The 19,520-nt window shown below is 38.8% G+C and overlaps 1 protein-coding gene across 7 annotated transcripts in view; it reads right to left on the bottom strand.

Moving 5' to 3' along the window:
* Positions 1–19,520, bottom strand: part of RCBTB1 (RCC1 and BTB domain containing protein 1) — a 50,537-nt gene extending 31,017 nt beyond the window's left edge. For 5 of the 7 annotated variants that reach the window (XR_004422914.1, XM_033105180.1, XM_033105189.1 and 2 more), the window contains exon 1: positions 19,390–19,520. The gene's annotated coding sequence lies outside the window, so the exon portion shown is untranslated. Of the gene's footprint in view, positions 1–18,781; positions 19,334–19,389 lie in introns of those variants that run through there. The other 2 variants (XM_033105182.1, XM_033105184.1) reach the window with 1 other exon arrangement.

The following is a 19,520-nucleotide window of genomic DNA, read 5'->3' as shown; positions in this document are numbered from 1 at the left end:
ATGCTGTGCTTGCCTCCTCCCATGAGCACATCAAAATTACAACTAAATGATAGAACAATCACCCTGGAGAACCATATGAAGTCCAGCTGAATGAACTCCTATAACTAAGGATATAAAGAAGACGACACTTAGTCTGATAGGAGCGGTGAGACAAGAAACAGGCTGGTTCCACATACATGTGTAGTGACTGAAAATCAGGAGGAACATCTCAGTGCAAAGGACCCCCTGAGGAGGGAGGGGTCCCAGCCCCCCACCAGGCGCCCCAGCCCAGAGCACCAGTGCTGGAAAGAGAAGTCCCCACAACATCTGGCTGTGAAAATCAGTGAGGATTCTGGCCAGGTGAGACGGAGCGCTGCTGGAAGCCCAGGTGTCCTCTACAGGACCCAAGCACAGACTCACTATCTCACAAACATTTGCCCTAAGTTCCAGCGAAGTAATAGTAGCTTAAAAGGTACCAGGGACATATGGGGAGAAACTGAACTGTGTGGCTTCAGAACGAAGGCTGGAGGGGCAGCCAGGGAGAAAAACGAATTGTGTGGCTTCGGGGCAAGTGCTGGAGGGGGCAACCACAACTGTTCATGTGTTGAGCCCTCCTCCCACACAGCCAGCAGGTGCAAGTGGGCACCAAATGTGAATCTGCATCAACCTAGTGAACACCTCGCCCTACTCTGGTGACCCCAAGACCCTGACGCACCCAACTCAAGACCACTAAGCCTCTTTCAGTGGCTGTTCATCACAGGCAGTCAGCCTCGGGCCGAACTGCAGAATTCCTTTAAAATTCTCAAAGGTCCACAGGCGCCACACAGGCAGTGGCTATCCTTGATGTGCCCTGGGCCCCTTGCTGAGTGGCCTCAGACCTAGCACTGATGCTAATTCTGAATCTGCATAAACCTCATGAACATCATTCGCCCCACCTTGGTGCCTCCCCATGACCCCGCACCACCTAACTTGCACGACGCCTGAGCCTCTTTCAGCAGCTGTTCCTCATAGATAGCTGGCTCCAGCCAGTGCTGCAGACTTTCCTAAAAACTTTAAAAGGTCTGCAGGCCCCAGGCAATCCACAGCTGGCCTTGGCATGCCCTGTGCCTCTTGCTGAGAGGCCCCAGGCCCAGCACTGGTAGGAGCCTGCCTTGGTTCACTGCATGGCCTCTCCCACACGCCTCCAGGAGTAGCACAGGCAGCGGGACCAACCACGAATCACTTTGTAGCTCCTACCAGGTGGCCCTGGGCAGGGTAAGGCAGCAGCTGCACCAGAGCCCCTCCCAAGAGGTTGCAGAACGAATATACCCAGTGGCCAGCTTCAGACCACAACAGAACACTACTCAATTAACTCCATAAAAGGCACACACAAAGGGTGGTCTCAGCAGGCACCTGAGCCCCACTGGGGCAAATTCTACTTTGTGGGGTCAGCCCCTGAACAGCAGCTTGTCCACTGTAGTTGTGGCCAGTCCTCACACCCAGTCAGCCTAAGGGTCAACACTACCTACAGATGTGCCAATATCAACCAAGGCTCTACTACAACGGGAGGGCACACACAACACACACAAGCGACAGTCTTGGAGCACCCAGCTCAAGTGACCAGGAAGACTGTGCCACTGGGTCCCACAGGACCTATTACATAAGGCCAACTTACTGAGACTGGAAGACATAGCAGGTCTACCTAATACATAGAAACAAATACAGAGAGGTACTCAAAATGAGGAGACAAACATGTCCCAAATGAAAGAACAAAACTCCAGAAAAAGAACTAAACAAAAGGCAGGCAAGCAATCTACCAGATACAGAGTTCAAAACAGTAGTTGTAAGGATACTCAATGAACTTAGTGGAAGAATAGATGAACTCAGTGAAAAGATGAACTTCAACAAGGAGATAAACATAAAAATGGACACAGAAACCATTAAAAAGAACCAGTCAGAAATGAAGAACACACTGGAAGGAATCAAGAGCAGATCAGATGAAGCAGAGAACTGAATTAGTAATTTGAAAAACAAGGTATTGGAAAACAACCAATGAGAGCAGTAAGAAAAAAAAAAACAGCATAGTTTAAGTGACCTCTGGAACAACAGCAAGGGTAACAACATTGACATCATATGGGTACCAGAAGGAGAAGAGACAGACCAAGGGACTGAAAACCTATTTGAAAAAATAATGTCTTAAAACATCCTTAACTTGGGGCAGGAAATAGACATACAAGTCCAGGAAGTGCACACAGTCCCAAACAAGATGAACGTAAAGATGCTCATATGAAGACACATCAAAATTAAAATACCAAAAGGTTAAAGACAAAGAAAGAATGTTAAAAGTAGCGAAAGAAAAGCAGTTAACTACAAAGGAGCTCCCATAAGACTGTCAGCTGATTGTTTCTCATCAGAAATATTCCAGGCTAAAAGGGATGGCCATGTAATATTCAAAGTTATGAAAAGCAAGGACCTACAACCAAGACTACCCAGGAAGGTTATCATTTAGAATTGAAAGAGAGATAAAGAGCTTCCCCAACAAGGAAAAGCTGAAGGATTTCATCACTACCAAATCAGTATTTGAAGAAATGTTAAAGAGACTTACTTCTTTAAGAAGGAAAAAAAAGATCACAAATGTGAATACTAAAATGGCAATAACTACACACCTATCAATAATCATTGTAAATGTAAATACATTAAATGCTCCAATCAAAAGACATACAGTAGGTGAATGAAGAACAAAAGACCCATATATATGCTATCTAGAAGAGGCCCACTTCAGATAAAAAGACATATACAGACTGAAAGTAAAGGGATGGAAAAAGATATTTCATGCAAATGGAAACAAACGAAAAAAGCTAGGGTAGCAATACTTATACCAGACAAAATAGACTTTAAAACAAAGGTTATAACAACAGACAAAAAAGTACATTTCATAATGAAAAAGGGATCAATCCAAAAAGAGGATATAACCCTTATAAACATTTACACCACCCAATGTAGGAGCACCGAACTATATAAAGCAAATATTGACGGACATAAAGGGAGAGATCAACACAAGAGTCATTATAGGGAATTTTAACACCGCCATTGACATCAATGGATATATTACTCAGACAGAAAATCAACAAGGAAACAGCGGCCTCAAATAACAAATTGGAGCAGATGGACTTAATTGATATTTTTAGGACATTTCACCCCAAAACAGCAGAACACATTTTTCTCAAGTGTACATAGAACATATTCCAGGATAGCCCACATATTAGGCCACAAAAAAAAGTTCAACAAACACAAGAAGACTGAAACTATCTAGCATCTTCTCCAGTAACAATGGTATGAAACTAGAAACCACTTACAAGAAAAAAACTGAAAAACACACTAAGACATGGAAACTAAATAACAAGCTATTAAACAATGAATGGATTAACAATAAGACCAAAGAAGAAATCAAAAGATACCTTGAGACAAATGAAAATTAAAACACAATAACCTCAAATCTATAAGACACAGCCAACGCAGTTCTAACAAGGAAATTCATAGCAATACAGCCCTACTTCAAAAAAAAAAAAAAAACACAAGAAAAACCTCAAATAATCTAACCTTACACCTAAAGGACTAGAAACAGAAAAACAAAGCCCAAACAGAGTAGAAGGAAGAAAATAATAAAGATGAAAGCAGAAATAAATGAAATAGTCTAAAAAAAAAAAAATACGAAAGATCAATGAAACCAAGAGGTGTTCTTTGAAAAGATAAAATTGATAAATCTTTAACAAGACTCATCAAGAAGACACAAGTAAATAAAATCATAAAAGAAAGAGACAACTGACATCCCAGCGATACAAAGGATAATAAGAAAATACTAATAACCATTATATGCAACAAACAGGACAATCTGAAAGAAATGGATAAATTCCTAGAAACATACAGTTTTCCAAAACTGAGTCAAGAAGAAAACAGAAAATCTGAACAGATCAAAAACTACAAATGAAATTGATTCAGTAATCAAAGGACTCCCAACAAACAAGTCCTGGAGTGGATGGCTTCACAGGTAATTTTGGTAAAGTTTACCAAACATTCAAAGAAGAATTAACAGCTATCCTTCACAAACTATACCAAAAAACTCAGAAGAAAGGCTCCCAAGCTAATTTCATGAAGCCAGCACTACCATGATTCCAAAACCAGAAAAAGATATCACAAAAAAAGAAAATTATAGGCCAATATCCCTAATGAAAATAAATACAAAAATATTCAACTAATATTAGCAAACTGAATTCAGCAATACATTAAAAAGATCATGCACCATGATCAAGTGTAATTTATTCCTGGGATACAAGGTTGTTGTTCAACTATCCACAAATCAATTAATGTGATATACCACATAAACAAAAGAAAGGATAAAAAATCATATGACCTAAACAAACAAACAAAACAGAAACAAACGCATAGATACAGAGAACATTTTGATAGCTGCCAGATGGGAGAGGGGTAGGGGGGTGAGTGAAAAGGGGGAAGTGATTAAGAATTACAAATTGGTTGTTACACAGTAGAGTGTAGATTATAGCATAAGGAATATAGTCAATAATATTGTAATATTGTATGGTGTCAGATGGGTACTAGATTTATTGGGGTGATAGATGGGAGGGGTTTGGGGATCAGGGTGAAAAAGGTGAAGGGATTAAGAAGTACAAATTGGTAGTTACGAAACAGTCATGGGGATGTAAAGTAAAGCTTAGGGAATATAGTCAATAATACGGTAATAATTATGTATAGTGCCAGGTGGGTACTAGACTAGTCAAGGGGATCACTTCTTAAATTATATAAATGCCTAACCACTGTGCTGTATACCTGAAATAAATATAAAATAATATTGAATGTCAACTGTAATTGAAAACATTAAAAAGAGGGGGAAAGGTGAAGGGGAATAAGAGTTTCAAATTTCCAGGTATAAAACAAATAAATCATGGGGATGTAATGAACAGCCTAGGGAATATAGTCAATAATATTGTGATAGTGTGGTACAGTGTCAAATGGTTGCTGGACTTATCATGATGATCACTTGTTTGGGCATATAAATGTTGAATAACTATAGTATATACCTGAAATTAATATAATATTGTATGTTAGCTATATTTCAATAAAAACCTTTTTAAAAATCACATGGTCATATCAATAGATGCAGAAAAAGCATTTGACAAAATCCAGCATCCATTTATTATAAACTTTCAGCAAAGTAGGAACAGAGAGAACACACCTCAACACAATACTGGCCATGTATGACAAACCCTCAGCTAACATCACACTAAATAATGAAAAACTAAAAGCACTTTCCTTAAGATCAGGAATAAGACAAGAGTGTCCCCTTTCACCACTTTTATTCAACATACTATTAGAAGTCGTAGGCACAGCAATCAGACAAGAAACAAAAGCCATCTAAATTGGAAAGGAAGAATACTGTTATTATTTGCAGATGACATGATTTATATATGCAGAACCCTAAACATTCCACCAAACTATAAAAACTGATAAATGAATTACATAAAGTAGGCTACAAAATTAATATTCAGAAATTGGTTGTATTTTTATATGCCAATAACGAACTATCAGAAATAGATTAGATTAAGAAAACCATCCTCTTTGCAATTGTATCAAAAAAATAATAAACTACCTAGGAATAAATTTAACCAAGGAGGTAAAAGACCTGTACTTAGAAAATTATTGAAGAAAAAAATTGAAGAAGTACAGATAAATGGAAGCACAGACCATGTTCATGGATAGAAAGAGTTAACATCGTTAAAATGTCCATACCATCCAAAGCAATCTATACATTCAATACAATCCCTATCAGAATACCAATGGCATTTTTCACAGAACTAGAACAAATAATCCTAAAATTTATATGAAAGCATAATAGACCCCAAACAGCCAAAGCAATACTGAGAAAGAACTAAGTTGGAGGTATCATGTTACCTGATATTAAGCTACACTACAAAAATATAGTAATCAAAACAGCATGGTATTGGCATAAAAACAGACACATAGATCAATGGAACAGAATGGAAAGCCCAGAAATAAGCCTAAACCTCTATGGTTAATTTACCTATGACAAAGGAGGCAAGAATATACAATAGGGTAAAGACAATCTCTTCAATCAATGGTGTGGGGAATACTGGACAGATACATACAAAAAACGCAATTAGATCACTTTTTTTACACCATATACAAGAATAAACTCAAAATGGATTAAATATTTATATGTAAGACCCAAAACCTAAAACTCCTAGAAGTAAATATAGGCAGTAAACTCTTTGACATTGCTCTTAGTAATATTTTTTCTGATAGATCTCCTTGGGCAAGGGAAACATTAAAAAGAAACAAATGCAACTACATCAAACTAAAAAGTTTTTCCACAGCAAAGGAAACCATCAACAAAACAAAAAGACAACTTACTGAGAGAGAGAGGATATTTGCCAATGATACATCCAATAAGGGATTAATATCCAATATTTATAAAGAACGCATACAACTTAACACCAAAAAAATAAAGAATCCAATTGAAAAATGGGCAGAGGTCCTGAATAGACATTTCTCAAAGAGAACATACAGAAGGTCAATAGACATATGAAAATATGCTGCACGTCACTAATCAGAGAAATGCAAATTAAAACCACAAGATATCACCTCACACCTGTCAGAATGGCTATCATTAATAAATCAACAAACAACAATGTTGGTGAGGATGTGAAGAAAAGGGAACCCTTGTGTATTGTTGGTGGGATTGCAAATTGATGCAGCTACTATGGAAAAGAGTTTGGCGGTTCTTCAAGAAGTTAAAAATAGAACTACCTTATGACCCAGCAATTCCACTTCTGGGTATTTATCCAAAGAAATCCAAAATATGAATTCAAAAAGACATACGCACCCCTATGTTCACTGCAGCATTATTTACAATAGCCAAGAAATGGAAGCAACCTAGGTGTCCATCAATAGACAACTGGATAAAGAAGATGTGGTACATAGATACAATGGAATATTACTTGGTCATAAAAAAAATTAAATCTTACCATTTGTGACAACACGGATAGACTTAGAGGATATTATTCTAAGTGAAATAAATCAGACAGAGAGAGACAAATACCATATGATCTCACTTATATGTAGAGTCTAAAAAACAATATAAATAAGCAAACAGAACAGAAACTTACTCATTGATACAGAGAACAAACTGATGGTTGCCAAATGGAAGGGCAGTTCAGGGGCTGGGTGAAATAGGTGAAGGGATTAAAAAGTACAAATTGTCAGTTACAAAATAGTCACGGGGATGCTAAGTACAGCACAGAGAATATAGTCAATGATATGGTAATAACTATGTATAATGCCAGGTGGGTACTAGACTTATCGGGGATCACTTTGTAAGTTACATAAATGTCTAACTACTACCGTGTTTCCCCAAAAATAAGACCTAGCCGGACCATCAGCTCTAATGGGTCTTTTGGAGCAAAAATTAATATAAGACTCAGTATTATATCATATTATATCATATTATATCATATTATATTATATTATATTATATTAGACCAGGTCTTATATTAATTTTTGCTCCAAAAGACGCATGAGATCTGATGGTCCGGCTAGGTCTTATTTTGGGAGAAACACGGTATGCTGTACACCCATGACTAATATAATATTGAATGTCAACTGTAACTGAAAAATACAAATAAATAATAAAAAAATAGAATTTGCTCAAACTAGCACGTGGCAGAATCAGGACCTGAAGCTATGCACTCCAGAGCCACCATGTGCATCCTTCATGTTTAAGAGCTCATGTGTCATCCTTTTACATACAGTACCTATTTTTTTGTACTAGACTGTTCTTCTTTGTTCTTCATTTATGTGTTCATTGTATGATAAGGTTGTCTTACATGCTTTTAAAAGTAACAAAATAATGTCCCCCAAATGGCCTGCCTTGTGCCTCTTACAAGACAGACAAGGAGTCACAAGGGAAACAGTGTAAATCTCTATAAAGTAGATAAATTCCAAGGAAATCAAGAAGAACATTTTCCTAGAATATTTTGTCTTTAAAACTTAATATTTTATGTAATATATAATTGTTTTAATAGAGGGAAAGGGGTAAATTAATTAAATTAGCCCCAAATAAGTCACCATCTTTAAAATTACAACACAAAGGGATATTACCCTTCAAAAATCATGCACTTTCATGACAGCAGTGCAATTACTCTGAAATTACTAATCAGTTATAGGCAACTTTGCCCCCAGGACTTTGTAATTACTGAAAAATCAAGCTAATTTTCATAAGGATGGCTTATTATATGAACTGACTTTACCCATGCTAAATTACTTGATGCTTTATTTTACAAGATATTTCTCCAACAACTTGTAATTTAAGAGTCAATATAAAAACCAGGTCATATATCTTCCATGTCCACACCCATCATAAAAGCAGAAAGCAGCACCGATAGCAAGGCCCAAAGTCCTGAGGCCTGTGTTTTATTTAATCCAAGGTTTACTTTTAATCAATCACTGTGACATGTCACTTACCTTTCTGAGCCTGGGTTTCTCAAAACTATGTTCTGTAAAAATTTGTAATTTGATGTTCAAGACGAAGAAGCTATGGGGGATTTTTGAAAGCATGAAAACAAGGGCAATAATGTTAGCCTCGCAACTAATTACTCCGAGCAACACGAGCAAATAAAGAGCAGGAAGGAAGGAACTAACAATGATCAAGAACCTACGTTGTTGTAGACACTGTGTTAGATAGCGTCACATACACTATTTCATCTACTCTTCACAATACTCTTATAAGGAAGAGACCATAATCCATTCTTAGCAGCAGATGAGGAATGAGGCTCAAAGCTGAAATGACTTTCCAAGGTCACAGAGCAATAAGTGGCACAGTCAGAATTCAACCCCCACCCTAATTCTTCTCACAGAGAAAATCAGTCCTAGCCCTTTAATGGCTAACCTTCTCCAACATTACTTCCTTTTGACTTTATCTTCTCTCAGAAGTGTACACCAGCACCTGTTTTTTAAAATGTTTCAAATATAAAAAGCACGTCCCAAAAAGCATTCCCCACTATGCCTGTCTAAATTTGCCTGGTTAAACCCTGTGAATGTCATTCATTCCTTCATTCTTCCAAAAGCCACTGGGAGGAAGGCCCGGGAGACCAAACATGACCTTTGTCCTCAGAGAGCTCACAAGACAGCAGCACAAGGTACATCCCTGGGCTACAGACTGCAAAGGCACACGACACGTTCTTCATTAGTCTATCCTTAACCCGGGCAGCTAATGACATGAACAGGGTACCCTCAGAATTCAAACAAGATTTCCCCACAGATGACATGTTCTTTCTTTGTATTGTTTAAATAAATTCCAAATTTTTACAACACTTTGTGACCAAAAAATAAATATTTTAAATGAAAATAAAAGTTTAGTTATTTGAATGATGTTTATCCCCTAAGCTGTTAAAAGCTTTAGAGGTATTCTTGGCTTAAATTTACAACCTATGGTGGCAGAGTGTTTCCAGAAAATTTGTAAAATGAATTATTAACATAAAATTAAATGTAGAAAGTGGGAATGTAAAAAGATACAGCCAATGTGGAAAACATTACCACAGTTCCTAAAACAATTAAACATAAAACTAGCATGTGATTTAGCAATTCCTCTTCTGGTGTACACACCCAAAAGAATTGAAAGCAGGGACTCAAACATAGTTGTACGTCAATGTTCTCTGCATTGTTATTCACAAGACCCAAAAGGTGGAAAATCTAAATATCTATCGACAGCTGCATGGATAAACAAAAGGTGGTATCTACAAACAACGGAATATTATTTGGCCTTAACAATGATATTCTGACACATTACAACAGGGAGAAACCTGATGACATTATGCTAAGGGAAATGACCCAGACACAAAAGGACAAAAATTGTATGATTCCACTTATATGAGGTACCTAGACTAGTCAAATTGATAGAGACAGAAAGTAGAATGGTGGTTGCCAGGGGCGGGGGGGGGGGGGGGGGGGGGGGGGGCGGGGGGGGGGGGTGAGTATGGGGAGCTAGTGTGCAATGGATGGAGTTTCAGTTTGGGATGATGAAAAGGTTCTGGGGATGGATAATAGTGGCAGCTGCACAATAACGGGAATGTACTTAATGTCACTAAACCATGTACTTAGAAACAGTTAAAATGGTTATTTTTATGTTATGTATATTTTACCATAATTTTAAAAAATCAAATTATGATCCCATGGGCTTATTATCAAATCTGCATTAATAAACTCAAAGATATATTTTTAAAATTAAATATAGAAGAGTTTCAGTCCTAAAAAATATTTATTTAAAAGTACATTCACAATTCTGTCTTGAGAAGGCAAGTGCACATTATGGAAATTCTGAATGGAACATTTCTAAAAGAAATAAAGCTTCTTAGAACTTTCAGCACATATAGCAATTCAAACTTGACAAAGTAATTGCTATAATGACCGGTCCTTTTAGGGTTTGACTGATAATCTTAAAAAATGAGTGGCAATTTGCCTGTCAGTTATATTAAATACTTACTTCTGAAGTACTTCAATAAGATAGTGATTTTTTTGCAACTTTTTTTTTATTTAGGAAATACTTTATTTTATTTAGGAAATACTTTCTCATAAATAGCATTGATATGTTCAACCTGAATTATCACTCATGGTGCGTTCATTAACAAATGAATCAATGATTTTTGTTTGTTTGTTTTGCTATATGGAGATAAAGAGTAGGAGAATAGAAAAGAGAAATGCAAGCAGAGGTTAGAAAGAGTTTAACATCCTCAGAGGATAACATGCCGACCCACTTGGATCTCCGTATTTTCTTTAGCACTTGAATATATATCTTATATTCATTCCCACGGACTTTCTTCTGTGCCTATTAGTACTACAGAGCAATGGCCCCATTCCCTGGGACAGCTCTTCCTGGGGACTGGCACTGTCCCTCTGAGATCTCGTGGCGGGGGGAAGGAAGGGTTCCTTTATTTCACACTCCGAAAGCATATTCATTCAAGAGGACAAACACAGACCTTCCAATTTTAGAAATCTACGTTTAGAACTGGAAGACTAAAGGAGTAATGCAGCAAGCAATCTTTTGATTCCTCTAAGAGCACGTTTATTTTCCTTTCCCCAAGGAGCCCAGCATTTAACGGAGGATGGGGGAAGGTTTTGTTTTACTGATCTAGCAAAAATGCATTTGAATATGTTTACAGAATTTAAAAAACAACAGGAAATGGAGAAAATAGTACAGGAAACCTTTGTTTTTGATGAAATAATAGTCTCCATACTAAACAATATTAGAAATTTTGGGTTGACTTATAAACACAAGGCTTCCTCACAGACCTCACCCCCCTCATCCATTCTAACCAGAATGTACGTGGCACAAAGGAGACCGATGCCACCGAGGGGACTTTATCTCCAGACCTGTTCTGTGCTGACCTAAAAGCTTGCTAAGAAAAAGATGTCAGAATAGAGGGAGCAACCCTGCAGAACTGTTAGCACCAAAAGTCTGACTCTTCTGATGTCCTTCTTGGGGCACGAAATGAGATTGTATCATTCTTTATCAGGGAAGCTGATATTCTCACAGAAAACAGGAAGGACTCTGAATGCTGGAACAATCCATTTTAAATGACCAATGCGTTCTTCAGCATAAAGCTCTAATAGGAGTTTCTCTATTTTCATAAACTGGATGGGTGATGATTTTAGCTATCAGTTTAAGTTGCTAAGCTGCCTCACAATAGGAATTTATTTAATGAGCTGTTGATAAAATCTAAAATGCCTTATAAAAAGGAATAATGTGAACAAAATAACAGCACATTAATGCTTTTTCTGATGATGACCCCACATACCAAGAAGGCTGGAGGAAATCATAAAGAACAACACAATCATGGTCCCCACCCCTGAGGAGCTTAAGGTCTAATAGAAAGTTGGATCCTAGTAAGTGGAAACCTAGAATGCAAACGTAAGTGGCATAACTAAACAAATGATGGGATGCAACATGCAAATATACAGTCCATGTGATACATGTTAATAAGTAAATGGAAAAAAAATCATGTGCACAACAGTTACAACTATATAAAAATTATATATCCCAGAAAGCTATTACATGAAATCCGAGATATCAAATTCTCAGTATTCTAGCAGATGATAAAATGTAAGCATTTCCTCAGTTTCCTGCAGGAAAAAGTATTTTTCACAGCCTTCTTCCTTTTTTCACCAATGGAAGTTCCTATTTGAGCACACAAGATTTAAGGGTGTGGCCATTTTTCTCTATTTTTGAATACATTTTATTTTAATTATAGGAAAACTTTCAAATAGAGTTCTAGGGTTTTAGGTACAACTTTTGCGGTACAACTTTACAACTTGTTATGTCATACATCTATGCTACAGCAAAAGCAATTCAAAAAACCTCTCAGGTAACAGAAGAGCCAAATGTTACTCTTATCAATTTCTTCCATACTTATTCTGATGAGCTTTTTGAGACTGAGCAGATGCTACACCACTGATTTAGACACCAAATGTATTATTTCCCAGGTCCAGACAAGTCTATGATTTAATTCTTTAAATAAATATCCACTTTAAAACTATCTCACCCATTCTGCAGCATAAGCACTGCAAAGAAGCAAAGTTTCAGAGATTTCTGAGAAATGTTACTGCCCCAGCGGCTAGAACAACTGTCATCCATTTCTCTTTCCTGTAAGCCAACCACACTATCAGAATGAAAGGGAAAGAAACAATGTCCCGAATACCTGACAAATTCTACAAAGGAGCTCTGAGGATGGAACATTCTCCAAAAGAGTTTATGCTATCCTTCATAAACACGCAGCTGTACACGTGACATGGCAATCCTACTTCCATTTAAAAAACAGCATGACTGCTGTCTTAGAATTTCCTAACACTCACAAGTGACTGCCCCTTTGCCTCATTAGCTTCGTTCAAATTCATCACTCATTTAAGAGGACAACTGTTACTTCCCAATTGCCAGTAAGTTACATGACTTGAAACACAATTTGCAATAATGGCCTCTGGAAGCAATTCTTTGCTTCATCCAAGGAGCTGCCTTCATTTCACTGCACAGAAGCTTTAAGCAATTCTGGGACACAGGGAAACTGGCAGCTCATTGTAAGTGAAGAAATAATTCTACTGAAGCCATGAATGAGCTCAGGTTAGAAAAGCCAACACCCCAAATGGCAGCAGTGGGAGCAGCAAAATAAATAAATAAATAAATAAATAACACATCCAGGGTTTGTGAAGCTGTGACCTTTTAAAAGGATTGCTTTTATGAGATATTTTTATTTTCAAAAGGAAACCAGAAAAAAAAAAAAGAAAAAAACATGATTCAAAATAATTTTCTTCCACAGTTTTGTTCTTTGTTGCACCAAACATACAGACTTCATAAAAAGACCACAACAAAAATAGATGGGTCAACAGGTTAAAGAAATGGATTGAACCCAATAATCTTATTTTCATCTTATTTTTCTAATGAGTCCAAGGCTGGAATGGAGGGGCCCAAGTTCAAATCCATTTATGATATCATGAATCTTTTCTACACGGACATCTCTAAAGGGATTTTATCTCCTCGTCTCCACTGTATGAAAAGTACCAGCTGTACCCTGTGATGGCATAAAGCCAAAATAAAATTCCAGCAATGGACAGGCAGAACCATACTGTAATCATTCAATAAATGTTTACTCCATGTCCTCTAGGTACAAAGGACACAGAGCCAACACCACTACCACCCGAACCCCCATCAGAACTCACTTGGGGTCAGGGGGTCTAGACACGTAAACAGACACTCACCAGGGAGGGCAGTGCTCTGATGGTGAGGTCCGGGTGCTGTGGAAGCAGCAGAACTGGGAAGTGTCCCTATCTGAAAAGAATAGGCACCTAGAATAGTGAACATACCTATGCCAGGTAAAGGTCTAGTGGAGGAACTGAAAGAAATTTCGCACGGCTGCAGCCCAAACAGTTAGACTTTATCCTAAGAGCAACACAGAATCACTGAAGGATCTTAAGCCGAGAAGCGGCATGATCAAAATGTATGTCTATTCAAGATTATTTTGGCTGAAGGTATAGACTACATGAGGATGAAGGAGTTCTTAGAGGGAGCCTAAGGTGGCTGTCTGTGGTAAGCCAGGAAAGAAAGAATGGCAGCCTGTGCCAGGGAAATGGAGAAAAGTGGACAAGAGACAGGCTCAGGAGGGTGCTGTAACGGGTTGAACGGAAGGAGAGGAGCTCGACACGGGGAAGGCAGAGCCACGGACAACACACGATGCTCAGCGTAGTGACTGAGTGATCTGTAACACTCCTCACTACCAGAAAACAGTGAGTTTCAGGGGGAGGTGAGGAATTATATTCTGCACATTTTAAATTTAGCTACCTGTGGGGTATCAAAGTAGATCTGTCCAACAGGCAGATCGATAAAGCTGAAGATAAAGAAAGAGATCTGGATTGGAAACTGGGAAACAGGGCATGAGATCCCCCGGGGGAAAGTATTAGGAGTAAAAAGAAAAGATCTTGGACGGAACTCTAAGAAATTCCAACAGAAAAGCGATATAGAAGAGGCTGGGAAGGAACAGGCAGAGCAGGAAGGAAACCAGAAGAATAGTGTCATGGAAGCCTCGGGACATGAGCATCACACAAAGGAGGCGATGTCACGGTCAAATGCTCCCGAGAGACCAAACAAGGTAAGGACTGAGAACTGTCCACTGGATTTGGAAGAATTACGGGCAACCTTAACAGACGAGTTTCAGGGAGGTTGTGGGTGGATAAGGTCAGGCTGCAGCAGGTCGAGGAGAGTGGAAAAGTGCAGAAGAGGAAACAACCAGGATCAACAACTTGTTCAAGAAGTTTGACTGTGGAGGGAAAAAGTGAAAGAGGGTAGTAATTGTAAAATGGGCTGGAGCGGAAGGCTGTATTGTGGGTGCTCTTTTTATTTTAAACATGTTAGAGATGTGAAAATGTTTAAATGTTAATGGGAAGGAGCCAGTAGAGAGAAAGAAGAGAGAACGTAACTAAATGAGATTTATGAGAAAGTAACAAGGAATGGGATCTGAAGCAGAGGTGTAGAGAAGCTGGGGGCAGAGGGGGTCTTCCATGAAAACAAACAAGAAGGAGAAGATAGATATGGATGAAAGGGAGTTTAATGCCTGGGGAGGCAGTTTCTCTCTCTCTCTCTCTCTCTCTCTCAACAGTCTGCTAAGTGAGTCTGCATTTTTTGTTTCTACCAACAATTTAGAGGGTTCCAATTTCTCCATATCTTCACCAGCACTTACGATTATCTGTCTTTTTTATTATAGCCATCCTAGGGGGTGTAAATTCGTATCTCATAGTGGTTTGATTTGCATTTGGGCACATTCTCTTCTGAGGTCACCTATGTTTGCGTGTGAACAAAGAGAGAAAGCTTCCTGAGAAGCTCTTCCTAAGAGTAAGAGGGGAGGTAGCAATAGAAAATGGAGTGGAGGAACAACAACAAACAGGTGGAGAAGTCTGAAGCAGCCACCAGAGAGGATGAGAAAGAGCACTGATCAGGAAAACCTAAGGAGATGCTGAGACAGACCAGTGGAAGTTGCGAGACCATAAGTCTATTATGGTACCCTACCCACCTGACCTCGTGTGAGATTTTCTTCTCCAGGAAAGAGTTTTAAAACAACAACAAAAAAAACTGATCTAACCAGAATTGGAATCAGAAGCTGCTCAGAGGATTTCCTCATTTAAAGGTAATGACAAAAGTGCTCCTAAAAAATCCATCATTTGTGTGTTTAAAATCCTGCAACATGCACATTAGAAATGACAGTTTGCCTAAGAGTCACTCTCCTTGACCCTTGAGAACAAAACACATGTGTTCACTACAGAAGATCTTACATTACTGTTAATTACTGTACTGTAATTACTTAACAAGTAATTACGTAAGCTACAATCATCAGGTACTAAATTAAACGACAAACTGCAATAAACACTACACATCTGTCATTTCAATAATGGGTAATTCCTTTAAAACATGTCAGATAACCACATCACAAAGTGTTAGCTTAAGACTGATAATAACAATCATATATACAAATAACCAATTACATAAAAGAAAATGGTCTTTGACTTAATCAGTTACCATACAGAGAACGAGAGATAGCCAGTCTGGTTTAATTAATTCAATAAGTACATCCCTATGTAATATACTTAGTCATTAAAGCTTACTACTGCATACCAGTTTTGTGCTCAGGGAATCACATCTTGGGACTGACTTACACGTGAGCCAGATTTACACCAAGGGTTTTATGGCTAGTTATTGTTTCAGTTATCTTTTGCCGAGTAACATAATATCCCAAAACTCAGTGGCTTAAAATCATACCATGTTTCCCCAAAAATAAGACATAACCACAAAATAAGCCCTAGCATTTTTCATGACACTGGAAATATAAAATAAGCCCTACCATATTTCCCCGAAAATAAGACCAGGTCTTATTTTAATTTTTGCTCCAAAAGATGCATTAGGGCTTATTTTATATTACAAGCATCCTGAAAAAGCATACTAGTGCTTATTTTCCGGTTAGGTCTTATTTTCGGAGAAACACGGTATCAATTTATTTCTTTCAATTGTGGTTTGACTGGACTCAGCTGGGGTTACTCAAGAGATCACAGGTACTGGGGGAGCTTAACCAAGGCTGAAACAGGCCTCGCTCACATATCTAGGCCATGCCAGGCAGTCTCATTCTCCACCTAGTTTAATCCAAGCCTCTCTACATGCTGGTTGGCTTCCAAGAGAGTGAAAGCTAAAGCTGCCATGCCTCTTAAAAACTATGCCCAGAATTGGCACATCACTTATGTCACATTTTATTGGTCAAAGCAAGTCACAAGGCCAGCCTAGATTCAAATGGAGTACAAATAGATTCCATCTCTTAATGGGAGAAGTGGCAGTCAAGTCCAGGGTTGGGAAGAAATGCTGGCAGTCATCTTGGGAAACCCTCTACCATAGCTATAAACAATATTACTGGATGTTTCTGCTACCACTTGAGTTCAGGACTGAAGCACTAGAGAGAAGATAGGTTTTGTCTATTTTCAAAACTAAAACTTTTCCTTAAGCATTGAAAAGAGTGTCTTGGCAAAAATTTTGCCCCCATGGAATGCTAATCATAAAAAAGCCATGGAATTGTAGCTTTCCATCTGGAGTTGTAGGAAAGAGACACCATCCTTCAGGAATGGTCTTAGTCTTCTCCGGATGGGACTCCTCACCTCCTGAAGTCATTTCACACTTTACATTTTATTATCAATGCATGAGTATGATCTCATTTTTTTAAAAGTGTACCTAACACTGTTTAAAAAACTATAGATGTATCCCCAACTATTTGAACTCCTGCTACCCAAACTCTATAAACTCAATAATCAAATAGATTTGGCTAAGTTCTTCAATACTCAAATTTTTGTTATGGGCTCTCCTAGACTCAGGAATAAGCTAGATTTGGATATTACAGTATCTCTTACAATCTGAAATCCCACTATCTAAATACAGCAACCCAGTAAACGTATAGTAAAAAGGACTTACACCCCAAAATATTAACTGTTATTTTTAGATGGTATAATCACAGGTAATGTACAGTCTTCCTTATGCTTCATATTTTCTATTTTCTTTCATTCTTTCCTTGCAAAATTAAAAAAATAAATCTATACTGTGGACTTAATGTACTTGGAAATTTTTAAAAATTAAGTTCATATTGCGGGTCAAATACCTAATTGATTTAGATCATTATTTGCCTAACTAACCTCCTCTAGGGAGTCTCTTCTGGCTAAATGCAGACAACATTCAACATAAGCCTCCTGTGCATTCCTCAACATGTACACAATATGAAACATTTTTAGATTTTTTCAAACCACAGAATATTTTTTTAAATGTGTCCTAATGCCCTGCCTACGCTCTAGGTTCCTTGAGGGCCCAAAGCTTGCTTCCCACACATGACTTACTATTTAATGTAGTACACACAGAAGGAACAGTATAATAATAATGAAAGTCTTTGACTTCCCTTCAGTTTAATCGTTGCTCCTCTGACTTGAAGATAAAGGAGGATAATGTCTCAGACTTTCCACCTTGAGCTGCTGATTAAGATGGAGCAAAGGTCTTGCTGAAAATTACAGGCACTCATTAATTTTAAAAATGTTAAAGTTTTTTAACGCTGAAAACAATAGCTTTGGTTTTTATAGCTGTTTTCTGATGCTCCCATAACTTGATCATTTGAATCACATACAAAAATCACTGTGCAATAAGTCTTTTTCATGACTAATATCCTTCCTCTTCAAGAGCAACAGACTAGGATAGACTGTCTAGAAGTATTAATAAAAAGACTGGTACCCACACAATGGATTAAAAGATATCCATTTCACATATTAACTGCTATATTAATAGAATCTAAATATAGTTACATACTAAATCCTGAAAGCAGTTCAAAGAGGTGAAATTCACCCAGACTTCACTTCAAATGGACTTTCTAAAGTTTAAAGCACACTATAAACTACCATCAGGGTTAAATCATTTTTTCCATTCCTTTCGGCATTATATATCTTGACGTTTTGATGTTATGATCCCACAATGCACACCAGTTTCAGAAACTCAGTTTTTGGCCTCAAGGGCTATAATCCCCCGCCCCCGTCAAAGAATAGGCCAAAGCAATGATCTGGGTTTTTTAAAAAGCATTACTGTAATAACTGCTTTATAAAACTGTAATTCCCAGCTGCAAAGAGATCTGCAAATGACTTCAGTGTCTCACATGCAAGTAAATACAAACAAAAAGCCACTTACGAAAGCAGAACGCAGCGTGCCTCGATTGTTCTCTTAAATTATATAGAGCAAGTAGTTTATCCGAGGCAGGACAAGAGAAATGTCATTTCACTCAGTTCACCACACTCCTGGATAAAGGTCCCTACTAAGTGAATAGTCCTTTGTGGAGTCCGTGTTGTGCGGGAAAGAGAAACAGTGAAGAATATGGTTTTGGAGCACCATTAGCCTCCCCTCCAGAGGGGAAAGAGGAGATGCTAAGATCTTGGGCAGGGCCAAGTGAGGATGGGGGGAAGGGGGTGTCTCTCAGCAAAACAACACCGAGAGCAGCGACAGACTTCAGCTAGGAGCAAAACCGCGTCCCTGCAGCTCGAAAAAGGAGCGAGGAAAACTTTCCCTAGCCTCTCTCCACCCTTTACCTCCTCCAGGGAGAGAGAAACGCTGGCTGAGGTGCTAACGGTGCCGGCCCGGCGGCCCAGAACCCGCAGCCGGAGGGAAGGAGACAGGGAGGGAGGGAAGGAGGGAGGGCGCGGGAGTAACGGGGCACGCCGGCCCGGCCGCGGGAAGGGGGAGCAGAGAAGGGCAGGAGCGGAAGCGGCTCCGCGAGCTCGGGCCCGCGCCCCACCGGCTACCTGGGAGGCCAGCCGCTGCCGCTCCCCGTCCGCCGGGCCCAGCCGCCGGGAGCGCCGCGGGGATGTCGGAAGCTCGGCGGGCACAGACTCACCAGCCAGCGAGGGCGCAGAAGGCCCGCGGGGGGGAGGCG

This window comes from Rhinolophus ferrumequinum, chromosome 4, assembly GCF_004115265.2.
Source record: "Rhinolophus ferrumequinum isolate MPI-CBG mRhiFer1 chromosome 4, mRhiFer1_v1.p, whole genome shotgun sequence".
NCBI lineage: Eukaryota > Metazoa > Chordata > Mammalia > Chiroptera > Rhinolophidae > Rhinolophus > Rhinolophus ferrumequinum.
Note: the sequence above shows the minus strand (reverse complement) of the source record. Positions and strands in the feature narration are given on the sequence as shown.